At 42.9% G+C, this 25,708-nt stretch overlaps 1 protein-coding gene across 1 annotated transcript in view; it reads left to right on the top strand.

Moving 5' to 3' along the window:
- The first annotated feature begins 15,302 nt into the window (after positions 1 to 15,302).
- Positions 15,303 to 25,708, top strand: part of PTGFR (prostaglandin F receptor) — a 64,494-nt gene continuing 54,088 nt past the window's right edge. The window contains exon 1 of the mRNA XM_040360643.1: positions 15,303 to 15,577. The gene's annotated coding sequence lies outside the window, so the exon portion shown is untranslated. The remainder of the gene's footprint in view (positions 15,578 to 25,708) is intronic.

Here is a 25,708-nt window from a genome sequence, read left to right as displayed (position 1 = left end):
AGTAAATAAAACTACTGGGTTTAGGTGGTGTTAGGATAGGCTACCCTGAACAGATGAGTTTTTTTTACCTAAAGCCAGAGTAGGAGATAGCTGGACAGAATGGGGCAAGGAGTTTCAGAGGACAAAAGAGGCTTTGGAGAAGTCTTGAGGTGAGTAGATGGGAGTAGATGACGAGAGAGTTAAAGAGCAGAAGATCTTGGTCCTTGATGATGCAGATGATGCATCATTATGAAGGGCGCTGTGCAGTGGCGGTGTGTCTCTAGAGGGCGCCGGAGCGCCACCCCCTCTGGCTCTCGTACCGCCACTGATTACAATAACATAGATTCATGCATTGCATGAATCTATGTTATTGTTGCCGCTGCCGCCGACTATTCAGATGGCCGGATGGTGAGCGCCAGCCATCTGAATAGCGGCAGCTGGTTGGCTGTGTGGAAGTGCCTATCAGAGCCACTGGGCACAGTGGCTGCATTTGATGGGCACAGTGAGGCTGCAATTTTGAGCACAAGCCGCCACTGGCGCTGTGATTGCACCTTCTCTAATGGTGGGCCCATGACACCCTGCATGCACAGTATCAATCTATCAGATTAACCTGAAAAATGATGGCTATTTTATGTTAAAAAAGAAGTGTAAAGTTGAACTATGCTGTATTGGTGGTGCCTGCCTGTCCAGTGAATTATTTTTTTAAGAACAAAACCTCCTACAAGAAAATCCCCAGTGCCGGAAAACAAGCAAGATTGCTAGAACTGAACAAGCCTACAGCTAGCTACAAAACTCTAGGGCCCGGATTCAGAAAGAATGGCCTAACTTTCTGCTGGCGTAGCGCATCTCATATACGCTACGCCGCCGTAACTTACAGAGGCGAGTACCGTATTCAGAACTTGCGCGGTAAGTTACGGCGCCGTAGTGTAAATGGGCCGGCGTAAGCCCGCCTAATTCAAATTATCAAGGCAGTGGGCGTGTTGTATTACAATGAGCCATGACCCCATGTAAATGAGTGTCTGCTCGAACGGCGCATGCGTGCGCATGCTCAGAGTCACGTCACAAATACTCCCCAAGATACGTCGGCTCAATGCTTTGTCGACGTGAACGTAACATACGCCCAGCCTCATTCACGTACGACTTACGCAAACGACGTAAAATACGACGCTGTTCCGACGTTTCCGACATCCATACCTTAACATGACTTACCCCTGCTTTATGAGGGGTAAAGTTACGCCGGACATACGCCTTACGTAAACGGCGTAGCTAAATCTGACGGGCGCAAGTACGTTTCTGAATCAGCGTATCTTGCTCATTTGCATATTCGACACGTAAAACAATGGAGGCGCCCCTAGCGGCCAGCGTAAATATGCACCTAAGATACGACGGAGTAAGAGACTTAAGTCAGTCGTATCTTGGACAAATTCTGGCGTATCTGATTCTTTGAATCAGGCGCCGAGATACGACGCCTCACATTCGGACTTACGACGGCGTATCTGGAGATATGCCGTCGTAAATCCTTTGTGAATCTGGCCCTAGATTTCTTTCCTTCAGTATAACAGATTCCTCCATCCATGCTAACAGAGCAGATGGACAGATACACCCAGTGGGCTATTGAACAATAGATATTTGTGGAAAGAAGCAGCGCGCCAGGAAAATACTGAATTCTGGAATTACTGGAATTCAACCAGTGTATGGCCAACCTAATTGTTTACTGGCCTTCCCAATCTTATGATGATTTCTAATGATTTTTTATATTTTTATACTCTCAGTAAATGATTGTAATACCATATTAAGAGTTGCATTCGTTCTGGATACCGCTCCTCCCTCCACATTCTTGTACCAGCAAGGTAGCAGTCCAAACCCCCTGAGTAGGTCTATCATCTGTCATCACCACGCACCATTGGGGCCAACCTACTGGAAGCAATCCTTTCCTTACTCCCCATAATACCACCCACTAATTACCAGTGACCAATTAAATCAGTCCTGCACAGTCTCCAACTAAAACAACTTCACTTCTAATAAGCAGGAAATTTTTGGGAGCTAGTATAAAGATTATTTAAAGTGGAACTCAATCAACATTAGCTATTTGTATTCATTTTAACTCCTATGCTACTTGACTTAGTAAATAGATATAAAGGCATATCATATTTACTTGTGTTAAACTTAATTTTTTTCAGTTGCTTCCTGGTTTCTGGCCTAGGCCAAAATAGCAATCCCAGGAGTCTTCGCAGGCATTTTTATCTTTCATCTGACTGAGGGGGAGGGGTTTTATCAGCTAAGCACACCCCCCTGCCTGCATACCCGATCTAAGGGCAGTTGGGTTCCAGGAAGTAAATGCTACATGAATCATCTGCCCTTACTCAAGATGGCCACAGCCAGAAATGCTAGGGTGGTGTTTTTAAAAAGTTTCTCAACAAAATAAAGCATGGGGAGATGGATGGTTGGGATAGTTTGCTTTGAATATTAAAAATAAATAAAGAATCTTTGGTTTGTGGTGCTTAGATACAGTTAAATTCCCATTGAAGGTACTGCCAGCAATATTCAATGGTGCATTAATCTATGATTGAATGAATACATAACTGAATTAAAGGGTGTTTTTTACAACTGTTTTATGTGATAGGGACAGTACTCAGGTAATTTGCATCTAACTGTCAAGCTGGTCCTTTTAATGGTTTAGTTGGCTGATCACATGCATTAATAAAATATCCTAATGTATTTTTTTTCGTACACTTTAGGTGTAACCTCAATCAACCTGTATTATTTATAAATTGCCTATAAATTTCTGGACCAATGTCAATGCTATTAGGACATCATCTAAATATACAAGTTTAATCTCCCTGATCGATGTACTTGACCTCTGTCTGTCTGGTGAGATTGCAAAATCGGTTAAACTGCCTCAAACTAACAACTGAAAATAGTTTTCCTAACTCTGGGCCTTGATGCCACTCCAGGAAACTTTGATCCCATAGACCAAGATGGATGGCCTGTTTACATTATAATTATCTTTTAATCTTTATTGTACTCTGAGAACCAGTGCAAGCCACCAGAACATTTAGTTATTCTATGCAGACACATTGATTGCATGAAAGCAGAGGTGTTGATGTTGACCATGTGACCATCTGATCAGCGCTACATATACTGTGAGAAGTTTCGCCCTTAAAGGGAGCCAGTGACAAAGAAAAATACCCATGTGAAAAAACATAGATGGATGCTGCCATTCTGACTGCCAAGCTGCATGTTGTTTCAGGGGCAGTAACAAACTCATATAAGCTTAATTGTTATGACATTGCTCCTGCAGAAGTAGTATATGTGACCTTGAAATTTTGGTTATCCATCAAAGGCTTCTCATGCAGGCATTTTTTTTCCTAATGGATTCACTTTTACCCTATTTTTTTTTAATTATCCACTTTTTGGTAAATTCTAATGTCACTTATTAGAAACAGAAAAAGCACCATTACAATGTAAACTGGTTGAATTTGATGGGTATTGTGATGGAACCATCCAGTACCCAGCTTGGGTGCCTGCATCAAGATATAGCTTCCTCCAGTATGGACCCAGGAACCAGGTATTATCATTGAGCACCCAAGACTTAGCAACACTAGCTTAGATGCAAACTGGAACTCAATATTGCACAGAAATACAGTTTTTTTATACACTTTTATACTCACAAAAGAAGGTCAATCACCACATGAAAAATAAAACCAAATATTACCAAACACATCACACAATGGTTAGATAACGAGGTAGAGTTGGCACAGGGCTAATCCCATCATGTAGGAACCTTGGCCAAATTAGCCAACAGGCAGAAACAATAGGTGACTCAATGGATTCATTTAACAATGGGAATTCACACCAAAACAATGCTTTGATTAATCAGTGATCCCAGACTGTCCGGCAACAGTCTACGATAGTCTGAGACAAAACCTATACAATGTTCCAACAGTCTGAAAATGTGGAATTCATTTATCTTCATAGATCTCTGGAAGTATATTGTTGATAAACATTTCTGTCCCAAGTGAAGGAGCCTCTCAGTCTACAGGAGGGCCCCCCCTATTCCCTCTGACCTTTAACCTGTGAAGGATTAATATTACACCTTTACATCCACTCCAGAAAGGAAGCTAAGTTTGTCCTTTTTCAGAGAATTAATCCAAGCCTCACTCTCAGCATTCATCACGTGGTTGCCCATCATTATAGAATGATCTGCTCTCTTAAAAGCCAGGGCCCATAGTCAGTAGGCAAGAGGTCACCCTGCAGTCCCCTCCAAAAGCCCCTGTACTGGTTGGGTCTGTCACAGGTATATGTCTTTGTAATTATGTAACAATTGTTTATCAGTTCTACTATTAACAAAGCACCACTCCGGGCGCTGTGGCCTGCTATTTGTACTGTTCCTTCAGAAGTCATTCTCCCTCATCTGTGCTTATCATGTACCCGGTGCTGGAGGCCAATGGAGAGATGGCTTACCTTGCATCTAAGGCCTCGTACACATGACCGAACATGTTTGCTAAAACTGGTCCGTGGACCAGTTTCCGCGAACATGTTCGGTCGTCTGTACGGCCGACCGGACCGGATTCCCGGCCGAGCAGACAGGTTTCCAGCAGACAAATGTTTCTTAGCATGCTTAGCAAGAAACATGTCCGCTGGAACCGTCGGACATGTTCGGTCGTCTGTATGACTCACCGGACATGTCCACACGGCCGAAAGCCCTGATTTGACGCATGCGTGGAAGCATTGACCTTCCAGGGTCGCGCACATCGCCGCGTCATCGGCGCGGCCACGGCGCGGCCACGGCGCGGCCATGTCACCGCGTATCCTGTCCGCGGAAAATTTGGTCTGATGGTGTGTACAGCCATCAGACCAAATGATCCCAGCGGACATGTCCGATGAAAACGGTCCACGGACCGTTTTCATCGGACAGGTCCCGTCGTGTGTACGAGGCTTTGCATCCAGACTCCCCTGAAGGTGAGACAGGAGGAGCCAGGCTCAATGAAGCATAGGTCGCCTTCTTGAAATGGCTTTCAGGGATGTTCTGACAGGAGTGTTGTCAAATGAGATGTCCAGGTATACAGATGAGATGCCATGATAGTGTCTGCAGACAGGTGGCACCTGTGGAAAGTAGCAGGACTCAGGCAGAGCAGGAGTCTAGAGATAAGCCAGTTCAAAGCCAGGGCCAGGCACTGGGTGTGGACAAGAGCAAGTGTGGTGAGGAGGTTAGCCAAAGTCAAACACAGAAGAGCAGGATCAGAGGTCAGATCAGGAGCCAGGCAGAAGAAGGGTCCAGTGGCAAGCTGAGTCGGTAACAGGCATCCAGAGGTGCAAGGGGATCACAGGAACAAATGCACTGGAGAGAATCTGGCTCCCTTTTAAAGGCCGTTTGGTGCCAGCCCCGTCTGGCTGGGCGTGCACCTGGGGGCCTGCATGCATTAGTGCTTGCACCTGTTTACCAGTGCATGCCAGTGCCCAATTGTGCAAGCTGGCATGCATTTATGTGGCCATGTGAGATACTTGGAGGAATGCCAGGTCTTTGTGAGCTTCTACTGCAGATAGTGTCCTGACAGTGCTCAACAAAGAAGTAGCAAGCCACACAGCCAACATTGCCATATATAAAATTGGACTGGAAATTGACAACTGTGGTTCCAGACATTCTCAGCTGGGACACGCATGGCGAACAATGATCTGTCTCCTCTCCTAGTCAGTCCTATCTCCATACAGTTAGAACACACAGTTAACCTTTTGCTCGCCCCCTAGTGTTAACGCCTTCCCTGCCAGTGACATTTACACAATAATCAATGCATATTTATATTTCGGATTGCTGTATAAATGTCAGTGGTCCCAAAAATGTGTCAAAAGTGTCCGATCTGTCCATCACAATGTCGCAGTACCGCTAAAAATCGCAAATCACCGCCATGACTAGTAAAAAATAAATAAATATAAAAAATGCCATAAAAAATACATAAATCTTTCTATCTCCATAGTTTGTAGACGCTATGGGCCAGATTCTCATAGATCGGCGCATCTTTGAGCGGGCGTAATGTATCCTATTTCTGTTACGCCTCCGCAACTTAGATGGGCAAGTGCAGTATTCTCAAAACACTGGCTCCGTAAGTTGCGGCGGCGTATCATAAATAGGCCGGCGTAAGCCCGCCTAATTCAAATGTGGAACAGGGGGGCGTGCTTTATGTAAATGTTATGTGACCCGACGTGATTGACGTTTTTCACGAACGACGCATGCGCCGTCCGTGGAATATCCCAGTGTGCATTGCTCCAAAGTACGCCGCAAGGACGTATTGGTTTCAATGTGAACGTCCAGCCCCATTCACGGACGACTTACGCAAACGACGTAAATTTTTAAAAATTTGACGCGGGAACGACGTCCATACTTAACATTGGTACGCGGCATGTACACCACCATATAGCAGGGGTAACTTTACGCCGGGAAAAGCCTAACATAAACGGCGTATCTGTACTGCGTCGGCCGGGCGTACGTCCATGAATTCGCGTATCTAGCTGATTTACATATTTCTAGGCGTAAATCAGCGTACACGCCCCTAGCGGCCAGCGTAAATATGCAGTTAAGATCCGACGGCGTAAGAGACTTACGCTGGTCGGATCTAATAGAAATCTATGCGTAACTGATTCTATGAATCAGGCGCATAGATACGACGGCTCAGACTCAGAGATACAACGGCGTATCTGGATATACGCCGTCGTATCTCCTTTAAGAATCTGGGCCTATAACTTTTGCGCAAACCAATCAATATATTTTTTTTTTTACTAAAAATATGTAGAAGAATACATATTGGCCTAAACTGATGAAGAATTTTTTTTTAAATGTTGGTGATATTTATTATAGTAAAAAGTAAAAAAAAATTTTTTCGAAATTGAAACTCTTTTTTTGTTTATAGCGCAAAAAATAAAAACCGCAGAGGTGATCAAATACCACCAAAAGAAAGCTCTATTTGTGGGAAAAAAATTACGCAAATTTTGCTTGGATACAGAGTTGCACCACGCGCAATTGTCAGGTAAAGCAACGCAGTGCCAAATTGTAAAACATGCTCTTGTCAGGAAGTGGGTAAAATCTTCCGGGGCTGAAGTGGTTAATTTATGCGATGTGAATAGAGACATGTACCAAATATAAAGTAGGTGTTATCCCAATTTGACTTGTGGAAATGCACTTTAAAATTAAGAGGGATAAGGGGTAAAACCTAATATAAGGCCCCATACACACGATAGAATCCATCCGCAGATAAATCCCAGCAAATGGGTTTCTGCGGATAGATTCTATGGTGTGTACACGCCAGCGGATCTCTTTCCGCGGAGAAATCTCCTCTGGAATGGATTCCAGCAGATCGAATATTTGTTGTGCTGCACAACGAATCCATCTGCTGGAATCCATTCCAACGGATGGATCCGCTCGTCTGTACAGACTTACCGGATCCATCCGTCCAAAGGGATTCCCCGCACGCGTCGTAATGATTTGACGCATGCGTGGAATTCCTTATATGACAGCGTCGCGCCCGTCGCCGCGTCATAATCGCGGCGACGGCGCGACACGTCATCGCCAGAGGATTTCCGCGCGGATTTCAATGGGATGGTGTGTACACTCCATCCCATCGAAATCAGCGGATATCTTTGAGAGGATTTATCCGTGGAAACGGTCCGCTGGACCGTATTCGCGGATAAATTCTCCCGTGTGTATGGGGCCTATGTGTCTCAGTCTCCTGATTCCGATTTTTAGGAGTCTACTTCCGGGAGCGTCCACCCCTCAGCCAGCGGGCTCCCTGCCAAGATGTTGCTTATTTTTCATACCAGGCTATCATCTTGTATGTTGCAATGATCACTTAGCCCACTTAAGCAATTTTATTCTAGTTAGTAACCCACTCGCTCCATTATCCCACAGTTCAGACAAATGTGGTCTAAACTATTTTTTGTTTTCCATTGTGTATGTGACGGTATAGTATACACTGATGTAAATGTATCTAGTATATATAGAAAATACAACACGCCATCTGTATAAATATTTACTAGCTCTTTACAGCTTAAAAAAATTAAAAAAAGAAACTGTTAACAATTAAAAATAAACTTTTCGAACTTCTAGACTGATGAACATCATTATTATTTTATAGTCCTATAAAAAAGTAGATCTAAGTCCTAAATTAAAGCATTATTAAACCCAAAAGCAAACATGTATTATATACTGCAACCTACCAAGTCTTATGCCGCGTACACACGACCGTTTTTAATGTCATGGAAAAAAACACGTTTTTCTTGACGTGATTCCTCTCAAGCCTGCCTTGCCTACACACGATCGTGAAAAAAAAATGCTCGAGCAAAGCACGTTGACGTACAACACGTACGACGGCACTATAAAGGGGAAGTTCCATTCAGATGGCGCCACCCTTTGGGCTGCTTTTGCTGATTTCTTGTTAGTAAAAGTTTGGTGAGAGACGATTTGCGCTTTTCACTCTTCGTGCTTTTCAGTCTGTTACAGCTTGACGAATGTGCTATCTCCATTATGAACGGTAGTTTTACCAGAACGAGCGCTCCCGTCTCATAACTTGCTTCTGAGCATGCACATTTTTTTCCCGTCGTTAAAGCCTACACACGACGTGAAAAACAACGAAAAAAATTAGAGCAGGTTCTAAATTTTTAATCACAATGAGAAAAATGCTCTGGAGCCCACACACGGTCGTTTTTAATGACCAATTAAAAAAATTGCATTTTTGTCGTCATGAAAAACGTGCCGCGTGTACGCGGCATTAGATGTGATGGCTGCATTCGTTTTCATTTTTTAACTACTTGCCGACCAGCTGCCGTCGTCATACGGCAACAGGTCAGCACAATCCCGCGAACTGTCGTAGCTGTACATCGGTCCCTTTAAGCGGGATAGCAGAGCGCGCGCACCCGCTGCATCACGGGGGTGCCGATGCTCATGACCGCCGGCCGCGAGTGATAGCAGGCACAAGAGGCAGAACAGGGACACGTGTGTGTAAACACACACGTCCCTGTTCTGTTTTGTGAGGAAAGACAGATCGTGAGTTCCTAATAGCTAGGAACCACGATCTGTCATTTCCTCTAGGTCAATCCCCTCCCCCTACAGTTAGAAACACACATTAGGGAACACATTTAACCCCTTGATTGCCCCCTAGTGGTTAATCCCATTCCCTGCCAGTGAAATTTTTACAGTAATCAGTGCATTTTTATAGCACTGATCGATGTATAAATGACAATGGTCTCAAAAATGTGTCAAAAGTTTCCGATGTGTATACCATAATGAAAAAAATTGCAGCAGAGACCACTTTTGTAAAACAAAAATAGTGCGCTACCACATAAATTAGGTGAAAATGTGTTAATGAGTAAAAAACCTTAAATGAGAGAATATCTAGAAAAATAGATACAATGTCCTAAACAAGCAATTAGGGATCCAAAAAATGATCGGAGTAGCTTTACAATGCTTGGTATCCACAATTACAACGGTGTAACAGACTTACGCCGGTCGGATCTAATAGAAATCTATGCGTAACTGATTCTAAGAATCAGGCGCATAGATACGACCGCCAAGACTCAGAGATACGACGGCGTATCTCTTTTGAGAATCTGGCTCTTGAGTGCAAGGTGATTTTAATACTTCATTTTTATTTCCTTTGGTAGAACTCGATAGATATGTTTTTTTTTTCCCCACCTAACCGAGTGAAGCCATGATATTTGCTCATTACGTAAGCAGATTCTGCTTCCTGCTTATCTCACTGATAAAGTGTGACTGATTGACTTTCTGCTTTGCCTAATGATGCCGTACACCTAGATTACATCCGGTAGTCAGGGGCTGTATTATCTTTGCTAGCATATGACTGGCTTAGGGCCCATTCACACCTTTGCATATGCAGTAACACACATTTTTTTTCCTGGGTATTTAGGTGTATATTTGTATGTTTTAAGCATGTATTTCTTTTATTTTTTTACTTTATCACATTTTTTGCTCATGCATCACGAGTGAGAAACATTTAGCAAATAGATTGTCTGTGCTGCCAAAACATGAAACCGCTGAAGATGAAATACATATGTGGGAGCTGTTTTACAAGCCAAAGGATTTGTATTCATCGGGCCACTAAGGAAACACAGAGAAAAGGAGTCACTGCTCCAGGTGGATCTTTAGCAGACAAATCAAGGAACCTCCCAGGAATACAAGGTGCTGGCAATGCACTAGGCAAACATGGAAAAGTGGAAATGGATGGACAGCCGCACTCCAAAGGAACTTGAAGAAGTAGTCTTTATTAATAAAAACTGGACGTGCAAATCCAAATATACAGTCACATAAGGGGACAGCCGACGCGTTTCGCACACAGTTAGTGCTTATTCATGGCTTATTCATGGCTGGTGGATGTTAGAGACCTTGAGCTCCTCCACCTTCCATTTGAGGATGCCCCACAGATGCTCAATAGTGTTTAGGTCTGGGGACAAGCTTGGCCAGTCCATCACCTTTACCCTCAGCTTCTTTAGCAAGGCAGTGGTCATCTTGGGGGTGTTTTGGGTCTTTATCATGTTGGAATACTGCCCTGCAGCCCAGTCTCCGAAGGGAGGGGATCATGCTCTGCTTCAGTATGTTGCAGTACATGTTGGCATTCATGGTTCCCTCAATGAACTGTAGCTCCCCAGTGCCAGCAGCACTCATGCTGCCCCAGACCATGACACTCCCACCACCATGCTTGACTGTAGGCAAGACACTATTGTCTTTGTACTCCTCACCTGATTGCCGCCACACATGCTTGACACCATCTGAACCAAATAAGTTTATATTGGTCTCATCAGACCACAGGACATGGTTCCAGTAATCCATTTCCTTAGTCTGCCTGTCTTCAGCAAACTGTTTGGGGGATTTCTTGTGCATCATCTTTAGAAGAGGCTTCCTTCTGGTACGACAGCCATGCAGACCAATTTGATGCATTGTGCAGCGTATGGTCTGAGCACTGACAGTCTGACCCCCCACCCCTTCAACCTCTGCAGCAATGCCGACAGCACTCATATGTCTATTTCCCAAAGACAACCTCTGGATATGACGCTGAGCACATGCACTCAACTTCTTTGGTCGACCATGGCGAGGCCTGTTCTGAGGGGAACCTGTCCTGTTAAACCACTGTATGGTCTTGGCCACCGTGCTGCAGCTCAGTTTCAGGGTCTTGGCAATCTTCTTATAGCCTAGGCCATCTTTATGTAGAGCAACAATTCTTCTTTTCAGATCCTCAGAGAGTTCTTTGCCATGAGGTGCCATGTTAAACTAACAGTGACCAGTATGATAGAGTGAGAGAGATAACACCAACTTTAACACACCTGCTCCCCATTCACACCTGAGACCTTGTAACACTAACGAGTCACATGACTCCGGGGAGGGAAAATGGCTAAATTGGCCCAATTTGGAGATTTACACCTAGGGATGTACTCACTTTTGTTCCCAGCAGTTTAGACATTATTGGCTGTGTGTTGAGTTATTTTGAGGGGGCAGCAAATTTACACTGTTATACAAGCTGCACACTCACTACTTTACATTGTAGCAAAGTGTAATTTCTTCAGTGTTGTCACATGAAAAGATATAATAAAATATTTACAAAAATGTGAGGGGTGTACTCACTTTTGTGAGTTATGCCTTGTACACACAATCGGAATTTCCGATGGAAAAAGTCCGAAAGACTTTTTCCATCGTAAATTCCGATCGTGTGTATACCCAGATAGAGAACATGTTCTCTTTTACTCCGATGGAATTCCGATGTGAGTTTGGTCGGACAAAGGTCCGATCGTCTGTACGGGGCTATACTGCATATATGGATGCTGTCCACACAGAGGGTGAGGTCAATAATTTTGTTCTAAACATTTTTTTAAGAAGAAATATAATCTGAATCTAGAGAACAAAATTTGATGAAATAACAGAAGTTCTGAAATTCTCTTATCTGCTTTCCTGCTCATACTTCTGTGGAATTGTGGTGACATGCCCATGATAAAGTCAACAGCTCACTCTAATGCACAACAATGAATGGGTGGTCCACCAGGGGTGAACATTGCAACCAATTGTAAATAGTTCCACAGTAAAAACATACATAAGGTCTACAACCTCTCTGGACCACCATGTGGTCAAGAAATATGTCATGTCTTCAGGGAAGGACCTCTACATATATTTATTTATCTGTGACCCTGGAAATCCGTCCCTGCATGGGATCTCTTGTTTAGTGAATGCTCTCAGACTAACTTTTGAAATTTCAAACTCTGACATCTCCTCCGACTAAATAATGTCAGACGATTATTATTGTTGTTTACAAGCTATACAATATCCGCCTCCTCTGACTAAGGAAATAATTCAATACTTTAAAATAGATCAATAAAATCTCATCTGACCTTAGGAATATGTTCGTGTCAGAACTTGTTTCCAGGCTTTTTAAAATATGTAGCTATGTAACTGTCAGGAGAGTGACAGCTCCTGCAGCTATTTGTGGCCGATCGCATTTAGCTCATGATCATTCGCAAATAATCACTTTTGGACAGTTTTCCTACTGCAGGCATGTCCAAAGTCCGGCCTGGGGGCCAATTGTGGCCCCCATTCCAGTTTATTGTGGCCCCTCTGGTAATTTGGATATATACGGGAGGTGCAGGAATTGGGGCTGATCTGAGGACTGGAGGTGCAGGAACTGGGGCTGATCTGAGGACTGGAGGTGCAGGAATTGGGGCTGATCTGAGGACTGGAGGTGCAGGAACTGGGGCTGATCTGATGACTGGAGGTGCAGGTATTGGGGCTGATCTAAGGTCTGGAGGGAAGGAATTGGGGCTGATCTGAGGACTGGAGGTGCAGGAACTGGGGCTGATCTGAGGACTGGAGGTGCAGGAATTGGGGCTGATCTGAGGACTGGAGGTGCAGGAACTGGGGCTGATCTGATGACTGGAGGTGCAGGAATTGGGGCTGATCTAAGGTCTGGAGGGAAGGAATTGGGGCTGATCTGAGGACTGGAGGTACAAGTATTGGGCTGATCTGAGGACTGGAGGTGCAGGAATTGGGGCTGATCTGAGGACCGGAGGTGCAGGAATTGGGGCTGATCTGAGGACTGGAGGGAAGGAATTGGGGCTGATCTGAGGACTGGAGGTACAAGTATTGGGCTGATCTGAGGACTGGAGGTGCAGGAATTGGGGCTGATCTGAGGACCGGAGGTGCAGGAATTGGGGCTGATCTGAGGACTGGAGGTGCAGAAATTGGGGCAGATCTGAGGACTGGAGGTGGAGGAATTGAGGCTGCTCTGAGGACTGGAGGTGCAGGAATTGGGGCTGATCTGAGGACTGGAGGTGGAGGAATTGGGGCTGATCTAAGAAATGGAGGTGGAGGAATTGGGGCTGATCTGAGGACTGGAGGTGGAGGAATTGGGGCTGATCTGAGGACTGGAGGTGCAGGAATTGGGGCTGATCTGAGGACTGGAGGTGGAGGAATTGGGGCTGATCTGAGGACTGGAGGTGCAGGAATTGGGGCTGATCTGATCACTGGCGGTGAGGAATTGGGGCTGATCTGAGGACTGGAGGGAAGGAATTGGGGCTGATCTGAGGACTGGAGGTACAAGTATTGGGCTGATCTGAGGACTGGAGGTGCAGGAATTGGGGCTGATCTGAGGACGGGAGGTGCGGGAATTGGGGCTGATCTGAGGACCGGAGGCGCAGGATTTGGGGCTGATCTGAGGACTGGAGGTGCAGGAATTGGAGATGATCTGAGGACTGGAGGTGCAGGAATTGGAGATGATCTGAGGACTGGAGGTGCAGGAATTGGAGATGATCTGAGGACTGGAGGTGCAGGAATTGGGGCTGATCTGAGGACTGGAGTTGGAAGAATTGGAGATGATCTGATGACTGGAGGTGCAGGAATTGGGGCTCATCTGAGGACTGGAGGTGCAGGAATTGGAGATGATCTGAGGACTGGAGGTGCAGTAATTGGAGATGATCTGATGACTGGAGGTGCAGGAATTGGAGATGATCTGAGGACTGGAGGTGCAGGAACTGGGGCTGATCTGAGGCTTGGAGTTGGAGGAATTGGGGCTGATCTGAGGACTGGATGTGCAGGAACTGGGGCTGATCTGAGGACTGGAGGTGCAGGAATTGGAGATGATCTGATGACTGGAGGTGCAGGAATTGGGGCTGATCTGAGGACTGGAGGTGCAGGAATTGGGGCTGATCTGAGGACTGGAGGTGCAGGAATTGGGGCTGATCTGAGGACTGGAGGTGCAGGAATTGGAGATGATCTGATGACTGGAGGTGCAGGAACTGGGGCTGATCTGAGGACTGGAGGTGCAGGAACTGGGGCTGATCTGAGGACTGGAGGTGCAGGAATTGGGGCTGATCTGAGGACTGGAGTTGGAGGAATTGGGGCTGATCTGAGGACTGGAGTTGGAGGAATTGGGGCTGATCTGAGGCATAAGATTGTAGGATGTTAATATGCTTTTATTGCTGAATTCGTTTACAGCATTTACTTTAAAAAAAAAACATTTTCGTGATTGAGAGTGTGACGTTGACATTTTTTTGTTATAAAATCGCTTAATTTCTTTGAAAACATTTTTTTCCGGCACACTGTGCTCAAAAGGTTGCCTACCCCGGGTTTAGTAAATTAAAGTGGAGGTTCACCCAAAAAGTTAATTTTTAACATTAGATTGATGCTCATTTTGTCAAGGGGAATCGGGTAGTTTTTTTAAAATCGAAGCAGTACTTACCGTTTTAGAGAGCGATCTTCTCCGCCGCTTCTGGGTATGGGCTGCGGGACTGGGCGTTCCTATTTGATTGACAGGCTTCTGACGGTCACATACATCACGTCACGAGGCGCCGTATAGAGCCACACTGACGTTCGACTTCTTTCGGCTACTCGTGACGCGATGGATGCGACTGTCGGAAGCCTGTGAATCAAATAGGAACGCCCAGTCCCGAAGACCATACCTGGAAGCAGCGGAGAAGATCTATCTCTAAAACGGTAAGTATTGCTTCGATTTAAAAAAAAATACCCGATTCCCCTTGACAAAATGAGCCTCAATCTAATGTTAAAAAAAAAAATTCGGGTGAACTCCCGCTTTAAGTAAGTTGCTTGAAATCATCGATATGAGCTTAATAAAAGGGGATATACATACTTTTTTTATATATATATATAAATATAACAGAGTCATGCCCTTTGTAATGTAGCCAGAAATGTCCAATATCATTCCATATTTCATCAGACATCCTGCCCCTGTAACACATTGGCTCCGTATAGTAACAGCGTAATAGACTGTCATAGGCTCACAATAGTTAACTGAGGTGGGAGGGGCCCGAGAGACTCCTAGAGCACCACATTGATTTTATGTTCAGAACGGATAAGTGGCTGCTGCAAGAAAGTCCGGCTCTCTATCACACTGCCTGTTTATATACAAGGGGAGGAAACTGCAAGACCACATTCAGACAACAAGTCTACAGATGGAGATGCTGGCAAGATCCAAGGATTTACCAGTTCTACGTTCACGCTGAAATTCCATACTTCCCCGAATTTGGCTGCGACCATGAACAGCGAACAAGATGAAGCCATTGGGGGCTGACAAGAGCCTGCGGGACCCTAGAACAGGTACAGACAAAAAAATACAAAAAAAGTTAAACTGTAATTTTTAAACACAAGATTGAATAGTACCAATAAGTATTATTATTATTATAATACAGGATCTATATAGTGCCAACAGTTTGCGCAGCGCTTTACAATGTAGAGGGGGGTCAGTACAATTACAATACAGTTCAATACAATACAGAAGGGACGGGAGGGCCCGGCTCATGGAGCTTACAATCTAAAGGGAGGTAATTGAGAAATGGAAAATTGATTGCCTTGTAAAATGTGATTTAGCAGGCATAAAATAACTTTTAGCATTTATTCTGTACAATAATACTAACTGTAATTCAAAGTTAATTTAAATTAGTTAATTTATTTTATTTACTTAGTTTAAGTTTTTATGCCTTCTGTATATAAAGATTTGTAAACAATTAAAAAAATTCCAATAAAACAGTTGTTTGCACCAGTACAGATCAGCTTTACATTAAAGTAGAACTATGGGCAAAAGTTAAAATCACATTTATGCTACAATCTGTCACTAGTGCCCCCCCATGTAATATAGTTTTATTACCTGTTGAGCCTGATGGCAGATCTGTTATATTTCTACTTACTTTCACAGGGTGACAACATCATTTGTGCAGTAAAATCATTACAGAAATGTTGTCACCATTTGGACTGGGTAGTCTAGATGGGCATGTAGTTTTTGATAATTTTATTATTATTTATTTAAATATTATTGGTACTTAACTAGTGACCATTAATTTACGCAGCATTTTACATATGTACTGTACATTCACACCTTTCTCTGCCCTCAAGGAACTTACAATCTAAGGTCCCTACAGTAACTCACATTCATACATACACATACTAGGGCCAGTTTAGACAGGAGCCAATAAACCTACCAGCATGTCTTTAGAGTGTGGGAGGAACCCTGAGTCCCTGGAGGAAACCCACGCAGGCACAAGGAGAACATGCAAACTCCAGGCAGGTATTGCCGTGGTTGGGTTTCGAACCTGCGATCCCAGTGCTGCCAGACGGAAGTGCTGACCACTTATCCGATTTTTATTATTATTATACAGGATTGATATAGTGGCAAAAGTTTGTTCAGCACTTTACTCATCAAAGGGAGACAGTACAGTTATAAGACTACTTTCACATGGGTAGCGTATTATTATATATTATATGTATTATATATTTTTATTTTTTATATATATATATATATATATATATATATATATATATATATATATATATATATATATATAATATATTTTATGTATTATATATAATAATGTACGTATTATTATACAGGATTTATATAGCGCCGAAAGTTTGTTTAGCACTTTACTCAGAAAGGGAGACAGTACAGTTATAAGACTACTTTCACATGGACAGCGTATTATTATTTATTATTTGTATTATTATATATATTTTATATTATATGTATTATATATTTTTATTATATATATATATATATATATATATATATATATATATATATATATATATATATATATATATATTTTATGTATTATATATAATAATGAATGTATTATTATACAGGATTTATATAGCGCCGAAAGTTTGACAGTACAGTTATAAGACTACTTTTACATGGGCAGCGTATTATTATATATTATATATATTATATGTATTATACATTTTTATTATATATATATATATATATATATATATATATATATATTTTATATATATATATATATATATATATATATATATATATATATATATATATATATTTTATGTATTATATATAATAATTTATGTATTATTATACAGGATTTATATAGTGCCAAAAGTTTGTTCAGCACTTTACTCATCAAAGGGAGACAGTACAGTTATAAGACTACTTTCACACTGGCAGCTAGTTTTTGCGGTGCTTTAGTGCTGTTTTAGCGGCGCTTTTGCGTTTCTTACCCCCCCAAAAAAGTTAAAAACTCTAGTTTTACGCCGCTTTCAAATCGCTTTTCAGGCGCTTCCCATTCATTGCAATGTGCAGGGCATTTTGGGAGTGCCTAATACATCGCTTCCAACCCACCCCAAAGATGCTCTTTGCAGGACTTTTCGGAACGTCCCGAAGGGGAGGCGCTTTTCAGAAGCTATTCCTAACGCTAAAGCGCCTGAAAACCGCCCCCAGTGTGAAAGTAGCCTTATATAAGCAGGGGGCGCTGATCACCAGAGCTTACAATCTAAAATGGACTTTACATCCAAATTAAAATGTCACTCCAGTTAACACCTTTTAAAAAATATACAGCAACAAGGTTAAAACCATACAAGCTAAGCTAAGAACCCCGGTAGTGTCATATGGTTTGCCTTAACCCTATAGTGATTGCTTTTGCTGGACAACTTCACCCAACACTCCTCTTGTAAATGTGAAGAAAAATATAAATAGAATTTAGTGCTAGTCCACGCTGGTACGATTTCTGTCACACAAAATCGCATGAGAAATCATAATATTTTCAATGGTGCCTGTTGACATCAATGCGACTCTGTGCGGCGCAATTCTGGAAAAGTTTCCTGTGCTACTTTGGTGTGACTTCAGTGTGATCTGGCTCCACAGAATATGCTAACCACATCCAAATTCACAACAAAGTCGCCCTGCATAATAGCACTGAAATCGCATTGCAGTAGTCTGTGAACTGAGCCCAAAAGGATTCCCTATACTGTGTACTATCATTACAGGTATTAAGCCTACTCTGTTGCAAGTGTACAATATTTTTAGCAATACTAAGCGCTTCAGGAAATACATTTATCTTCATGTTCCCTACTCTAAAGGGCCCCAGGCTTCTTCGAATCCAGAGGTAGGCTTGGTGTTTTTTGAGTTTGTTACAGAAAAAAATGTTTTGGCCACATATGGTTTTTCCAAAGCTCAGGATGAAATTAAACACGGTGCAAAGAAACGAAACAAACAATATAAATACACTAAACATGAAACAGCAAACAAGTACTATACATAAACTAAAAAGAAAAAAGTAACACATACTATAAATAAACTAAAAAGAAAAAAACTAACAAGTACTATAAATAAATGAAAAAGTTACAAGTACTATAAATAAACTAAAATGAAAAAAAAATAACAAGTACTATAAATAAATGAAAAAGTAACAAGTACTATAAATAAACTAAAAAGAAACAAGAAGATGCAACAAGTACCATAAATAAACTAAAAAGAAACAAGAAGATGCAACAAGTACCATAAATAAACTAAAATGAAAGAAAAAAAGTAACGTTTTTTTATGTGTGCATTTGTATGGTGCTGTCAGGTCCAATCTGTTTTATGAACGAATAAAAAAAGATCTAAAAAAAGGATAAACAGATGTGAAAATTTACCCCTAAGGGTATATTCAAATCAGGTACAGTGGGACTGAGTTGGGCAGCTATTCCAGAGCAGTCTAATGCCGCGTACACACAATCATTTTTCGGGTTGTAAAAAATTACGTTTGTTTTTTAATGTCATTAAAAATGATCGTGTGTGGGCTTCAGAGCATTTTTCGGGTTCTGAAAAACGACAAAAAAAAAAAAAATTTGAACATGCTCTTTTTTTTAACAACGTTTTAAACTATGTTGTTTTTCGGGTTGTAAAAAATAATGGTGTGTGGGCTTTAACGACGTGAAAAACCCGCGCATGCTCACAAGCAAGTTATGAGACGGGAGCGCTCGTTCTGATAAAACGATGGTTTGTATTGGAGTAAGCACATTCATCACGCTGTAACAGACAGAAAAGCGCAAATCGTCTTTTACTAACACGGAATCAACAAAAGCAGCCCCAAGGGTGGCGTCATCCCAATGGAACTTCCCCTTCATAGTGCCATCGTACGTGTTGTATGTCACCACGCTTTGCTAGAGAATTTTTTTTTCACGATCGTGTGTAGGCAAGACCGTTTTAATGATCAAGTTGAAAAAAAACTTCGTTTTTTCTAGAGGCTGAAAAACGTAATTTTTTACAACCCGAAAATGATCGTGTGTACGCGGCTTTAGGCTTCATGTGCACGGGACGTTTCTACAACCTCTCCTGAACAATTTAAATTGACAGATAGCAACCCCTGTTTAAAACATCAGTTTTGCCACGTTTAGTGACGTTTCATCGCGCTTGGGTTTAGAAGCATTTATATATATATATATATATATATATATATATATATATATATATATATATATTATTTTTTTTTTCAAAATAGACAAAAATTAAAAACGCCTGTAAACGAAACGCAGCTAAAAGCGAGTTACCGCGCTTGGCGCTTGAAATGCCTCTAAACTCGGCTTCTGAACCCATTTTTTTGCATTCCAAAAAAAGCCTCTAAACTCAACTGCCTAGAAACGACTATAAATGACCCAGTGTACATGTACTGATAAGATAACATAGGGGAGAGTTCAGAAGCAGCTTAAAGTGGAGGTTCACCCGAAAAGTCAATTTTTAACCTTAGATTGAGGCTCATTTTGTCAAGGGGAATCGGTAGTTTTTTTTAAATCTAAGCAGTACTTACCGTTTTAGAGAGCGATCTTCTCCGCCGCTTCCGGGTATGGTCTTCGGGACTGGGCGTTCCTATTTGATTGACAGTCTTCCGACAGGCTTCCGACGGTCGCATACATCACATCACGATTTTCCGAAAGTAGCCGAATGTCGGTGCGCAGGCGCCGTATAGAGCCGCACCGACGTTCGGCTTCTTTTGGCTACTCGTGACGCGATGTATGCGACCGTCAGAAGCCTGTCGGAAGACTGTCAATCAAATAGGAACGCCCAGTCCCGAAGACCATACCCGGAAGCGGCGGAGAAGATCGCACTCTAAAACGGTAAGTACTGCTTAGATTTTAAAAAAACTACCCGATTCCCCTTCACAAAATGAGCATTAATCTAAGGTTTAAAAAAAAAATTCGGGTGAACTCCCGCTTTAAAAATATGCCCAACTGCTCCAAAATGGTCGTTTACCAGCAGCAGTGTACATGAGGCCGCGTACACACGAAAAAAATGCAAATCTTGGCAAAATCACTGTAAAACCGCGGCATAAACGCAGCACATGCTTTTCTGCAGCATCTCCATTGAAGTCTATGAAACCAAAAAAAGCAAACAAAGCACCGTTTTGCATTTAAAAAAAGTCCCTGACTCTTTCCAAATACACAGTGGCTGTAAAAAGCATAGATGTGAACGCGTCCCACAGTAACCCATGTGCACCAATTCAGTACCGGGCACTTACACCCCCTTCCTGCCCAAGCCAATTTTCATCTTTCAGCGCTGTCGTAAATGACAATTGCGCGGTCGTGCTACACTGTACCCAAACAGAATTTTTATCATTTTGTTCCCACAAATAGAGCTTTCTTTTGGTGGTATTTGATCGCCTCTGCGGTTTTAATTTTTTGCTAAATAAATAAAAAAAGAGTGAACATTTAGAAAAAAATAACGTTTTCTTTTGTTTCTGTTATAAAATGTTGTAAATGAGTACGTTTTCTCCTTCACTGAAGGGCACGGATAAGGCGGCAATGATGGGCACTGATGTGTGGCACTGATGGGATTTGATAGGCGGAACTGATGGGCACTCATGGGTGGCACTAATGGGCACGGAAAGGCTGAACTGATTGGTACTTATGGGTGGAACTGATAGACGGAACTGCTGGGCACTGATAGGCGGCACTGCTGGGCACTTATTGGCACTGATACGTGTCACTGATGGGCACTGATATGCGGCACTGATAGATGGCACTGATAGGCATCACTGATGGCACTGGCAGGCATTGGTTATGGGCACTGATTGGCAGCTGCCTGGGCACTGATTGGCATTTCCCTGGTAGTCTAGGGTGGCATTCCTGGTGGTCCAGTATGGTGGCCATCCCTGGGGGTCCTGGCGGCATCCTGGTGGTCCTGGGCAGGCATCCGAGAGGGGGCTGCGCTGATAAACAATCAGCACAGACCCCCCCTGTCAGGAGAGCAGCCGATCGGCTCTCCTCTACTCGCGTCTGTCAGATGCGAGTGAGGAAAAGCCAATCAACGGCTCCGTCAGAAGCTCTTTACCGAGATCGGTGTAGAGGTGTGTCAGACTGACACGCCGCACCACAGATTTCCGAGATGCGCGCCCCAAAAGGCACGCGGCGGCTGTTATCCTGCTGGACGTCATATGATGCCCAGTCAGGATAACTGAACCACCACCCAGCCGTCATTCTGCTATAGGCTGGGTGGGAAGTGGTTAATTGCGCTGTAGTGAGATTCTGCAAAAAGCAGCAAAAACGCATAGGTGTGAACCGAACCTTAGGCTAGGTTCACACATGTCTGGCTGCGATTTGCAGTCTGGGGTCCGGTGCGGTTTTGTATACCGGTTCAGGTGCAAATTTTTACTTGAATTCACACCTAAACCGGACACAAAATCACACAGGACCCTTTTCAGTAACGGACCGCGGCCACCCCAGACATGTGTGAACCGGCTTCATTGAAAGCCGGTCTGATTGACATGTAATGCAAATTGAATGCATTAAGAGAGCATCTGGTTCACGTATATGTGAGCTGAGCCTTACCACATGGAAAAGGCAAAATGCCTTGTCTCCAATATGACCGGATCACACCACCGGACACGGTGCACTGAGAAAAAGTACAGCATGCAGTGCTTTTCATCAGTGCAGTGCATGAACTTTATGATATGTTTGTGTTAAATCTCAATAAAGTTCCTTTTTAAAAAAAGTGCTATCCACTGAGCTCAGTGCTTCATCCCTGCGCTGAGCTCAGCCGGATCACACTGGACTATAAAAAGAAAAATTACGCAGCCACCCCATTTAAAGGGGTTTTCCACCTTTTTTTTAAGTTTATTAAAAGTCAGTAGCTACAAAAAGTGTATCTGCTGGCTTTTAATAAACTGACACTTACCTGCTCCACGGCTCCGCTCCTCGCCCCCCCCTCGCCGGCCGGCGTCTTCATTCTTAGCGTGGGCACCTGGCAGTGACAGCTTTCGGATTCACGGCCGGGCACCCACTGTGCATGCGCGAGCAGCAATGCGCATGCGCGAGCTGCGCGGCGCCGTCCGATTGGACAGGCACTCGCCTACAGGGAGGGGCTGTGAAAAGGCGATTAAGCTAATCGCCTTTCCAGCCCCTCGGCGGAAGGAGGAAGTGGGACAGGAAGTCCCCTTCTCCTGAAGCCCCCACTCCCCCCCCCCAATAAAATTACATGCCAAATGTGGCATGTAAGGGGGCGAGGAGTGGGTTAAGAGGAAGTTCCATTTTTAGGTGGAACTCCTCTTTAAGGTTTGGTAAGCTGAAATTTATCAATATTTTTTTTGAGTTTTATTACCACTTCGATCATTCACAGATGAAGGACCCCCCTAGCAACCTTCGTAGGAACCCTAACTGAAAATGAATGGTTTGTGCGTTTAAAATATGAAGCTGGTCTTTAGTAAATAGGTAATCACTGGGAAGTACTCAAGGTTCAATAATATATTACCGGAAAGGTATTGCTACAATATACATTTAATGGTCCCCTTATTCCTGTTAAGATCAGCACACACTGGAGGCAGGATATGATGTCCAGCAAGATTTATGTTGGTGTATTTTAACCTACAGCTTGTTCAGTACATTCTATCCATCTATATATATAGAGAGAGAGAGGACGATGTCATTTATGATTATTCTTAACACAGCATTTTACATTATATTTCTTGAAGTTTGTGCCCGTTAGACGATCGTCTATCAATAACAGAGATCGATACAACACTGGATAATAGATTTTGTAAAGTTGTATTCGACTAAGGTAGACACCTGGGGCTGGATTCAGATACATTGGCGTATCTGTCCGCCCGGCGTAACGTATCTGAGATACGTTACGCCGCTCTAACTTTGGGCGCGAGTTCTTTATTCAGAAAGAAATTGCGCCCTTAGTTACGGCGGGGGAACGTATGTGTTGTGGCGTAAGCCCGCGTAATTCAAATGGGGATGTAGGGGGCGTGTTTTATTCAAATGTGTCTTGACCCTGCGTTTTTTACGTTTTGTTTGAACGGCGCATGCGCCGTCCGTAAAATATCCCAGTGTGCATTGCTCTAAATGACGTCGCAAGGACGTCATTGGTTTCGACGTGAACGTAAATTACGTCCAGCCGTATTCGCGAACGACTTACGCAAACAACGTACAATTTCAAAACTCGGTGCAGGAACGACGGCCATACTTAAAGCGGTGGTTCCCCTAAAAATAAAATGTTGACATCGCATTTAGCAAATAAATTACAGTTAGAATCGGCTTGTTTTATTTAAATAATACCTCCGTACGTATCGTTTCCATTATTCGGTCCCACCGCCACTTCCGGGTACGATGCAGGCGGTGGGCGTTCCTAATTGATTGACAGGCATCCGAACGACGCATCCATCGCGTCACGAGATGCCGAAAAAAGCCGAACGTCGGTGCGGCTCTATACGGCGCATGCGCACCGATGTTCGGCTTTTTTCGGCATCTCGTGACGCGATGGATGCGTCGTTCGGATGCCTGTCAATCAATTAGGAACGCCCACCGCCTGCATCGTACCCGGAAGTGGCGGTGGGACCGAATAATGGAAATTATACGTACGGAGGTATTTTTTAAATAAAACAAGCCGATTCTAACTGTAATTTATTTGCTAAATGCGATGTCAACATTTTATTTTTAGGGGAACCACCGCTTTAACATTAGCTACCCCTCATATAGCAGGGGTAACTATACGCCGGAAAAGCCGAACGCAAACGACGTAAAAAAATCCGCCGGGCGCACGTACGTTTCTGAATCGGCGTATCCAGCTCATTTGCATATTCTACACTGAAATCGACGGAAGCGCCACCTAGCGGCCAGCGTAAATATGCAACTAAGATACGACAACGTAAGAGATTTACGCCAGTCGGATCTTAGCCTAATTTCGGCGTATCTTGCTTTCTGAATACAGAAAGAAGATACGCCAGCGCAGCTTTGAATTTACGCGGCGTATCAATAGATACGCCAACGTAAATTCTTGCTGAATCTAGCCCCTGGTATCTAGCGCCTCATCCCAAGAAATCAAATATTCAAAAAAAAGGGGGAGTTGGGAAGGGATTACTACAGTACTTACAAATAATAATGGAAACCATACATATATAAAATGATATAAATTTAATATGAACATGATTAAAAACCAAACATAACAGTTTGTTGAGTTTTGTTTAACATTTCCATTATGGTGGTCATGTAAGAAGAGTTGCGGGTTGAACAGAGATTGGATATTCGTATGCTATCCCGACATGTTTCACCTTATGGCTTCATCAGGGGATATACGAATCAACCAATAACTACAAGAGACTATACAGGAAAATAGAAAATACTGCATAAGAAAATACATAAAAAAATACATGTATTATTTGATGTATTTTCTTATGCAGTATTTTCTATTTTCCTGTATAGTCTCTCTGAGTTATTGGTTGATTCATATCTCCCCTGATGAAGTCATAAGGCGAAACATGTTGGGATAGCATACAAATACACATTTTTTTTGGTAATTTTTTATGTGTTTTCTATACAGGAGACTATACAGGAAAATAGAAAATACTGCATAAGAAAATACATAAAAAAATACATGTATTATTTGATGTATTTTCTTATGCAGTATTTTCTTTTTTCCTGTATAATCTCTACTGCATAAGAAAATAAATAACAAAATACATAATACACATTTATTTTTTTGTAATTTTTGTATGTATTTTCTTATGCAGTATTTCCTATTTACCTGTATAGTCTCTCGTAGTCTTGTGTCGGGAGGGAGGGGGGCGAGCTCAGTGTGGAGCTTGTCTATTCACAACACAGTTCTTCTGCTGTGTGGAGAGAGGTGTGTTTATTTCCTCCAATCAGCTTTCACACACTGTAGCTGCAGACTCTCCGCCCCCTCCTCTTTCATGCTAACAGATGAAGAAGGTTTTTAACACTATTTTGCCCTTTTGAAGGGGTGTAGACAAGAGAAGACTACAGATAAACAAGTACAACTTATGTAAGAGGGTTTGTTTAATCTCTGTGTATCATTTGAGGCTGTTTACTTCACTGGGTATAGGAGAGGATTTACAACCGCTTTAAAGTCTTTTGTTTGCCCTTATGATCCCATTAGAGGAATATAGTATGTGTATATTATGAACTTGTGAGGGGTGGTGGTAACCTCTACCCATAACTGAGTTG

Source organism: Rana temporaria, chromosome 7, assembly GCF_905171775.1.
Source record: "Rana temporaria chromosome 7, aRanTem1.1, whole genome shotgun sequence".
In the NCBI taxonomy this organism is placed as follows: domain Eukaryota; kingdom Metazoa; phylum Chordata; class Amphibia; order Anura; family Ranidae; genus Rana; species Rana temporaria.
The sequence above is the reverse complement of the archived record's forward strand: the minus strand, read 5'-3'. Positions and strand labels throughout refer to the sequence as shown.